The sequence below is a fragment of the Sinocyclocheilus grahami genome, unplaced genomic scaffold, assembly GCF_001515645.1.
Source record: "Sinocyclocheilus grahami isolate Dianchi unplaced genomic scaffold, SAMN03320097.WGS_v1.1 scaffold566.1, whole genome shotgun sequence".
In the NCBI taxonomy this organism is placed as follows: Eukaryota; Metazoa; Chordata; class Actinopteri; order Cypriniformes; family Cyprinidae; genus Sinocyclocheilus; species Sinocyclocheilus grahami.
Genome location: NW_015505745.1, coordinates 1,675,444 through 1,676,143, shown reverse-complemented (window position 1 = coordinate 1,676,143; position 700 = coordinate 1,675,444). Strand labels below are relative to the sequence as shown.

The 700-nt window shown below is 37.4% G+C and overlaps 1 long non-coding RNA gene across 1 annotated transcript in view; it reads right to left on the bottom strand.

Moving 5' to 3' along the window:
• The window catches only part of LOC107556373 (uncharacterized), a 1,485-nt gene that overhangs the window by 293 nt on the left and 492 nt on the right, over window positions 1-700 (bottom strand). The window lies entirely within an intron of this gene.

The window sequence follows — 700 nt, the reverse complement described above, 5'->3', positions numbered from 1 at the left end:
TACCTTGAAAAATACAGACCCAAGATGCGTCTGCGGTTCAAGGATCCCAACGGTCCCAACTGCTGTGTCCAGTAATGTGTCATTCTGTCAGTCATACAAAACAACAGTGGGAAGTTGAACCAGGGTAAAGGGGATCAAAAGCTGTGGGTTATAATTGTGGTGATTTTATCAAATGAATCATGGCTAATCGATCACAGAGATGTAATGAATGAAAGCTGATCTATGGATTCACCAGCAGTATCAATTAGAAGGGTCAAAGCACACCGATGAGCCCACAACCTGGTTGGTTAACCAGCGTTAACAGTCATGGGCAAGAATTATACACAAGTTCCCCTGATTTCCCAAATTTCGGGTACTTTGTACTTAGTACTTTGAACCATGATGAAAAGATTTACATTTGCTGTCATTGTTGATTTTTATTAAGACTTATTGTTGGGCATGTTCCTTTTATCTTTCTTTTTTTCTTTTTTTTTGTAATTATTTCCACACACAATAGCCAATTTTGTTACAGAAACAACTCTGAAGTATTTTTGCACAAAACAAAATTTTTAAGAAGTTTCTCTCCAGTGCAGCAATTGCCCCGTTTGAAATCACTTTTAATTTAGGGTTAGCCTAGGTTTTAAATATGTCGGCTGTATTTATTCACTATAATTAGTGTGTCTTGTCAGGAGTGTGGGTGGGGTTAGGACACTTTTTTTTT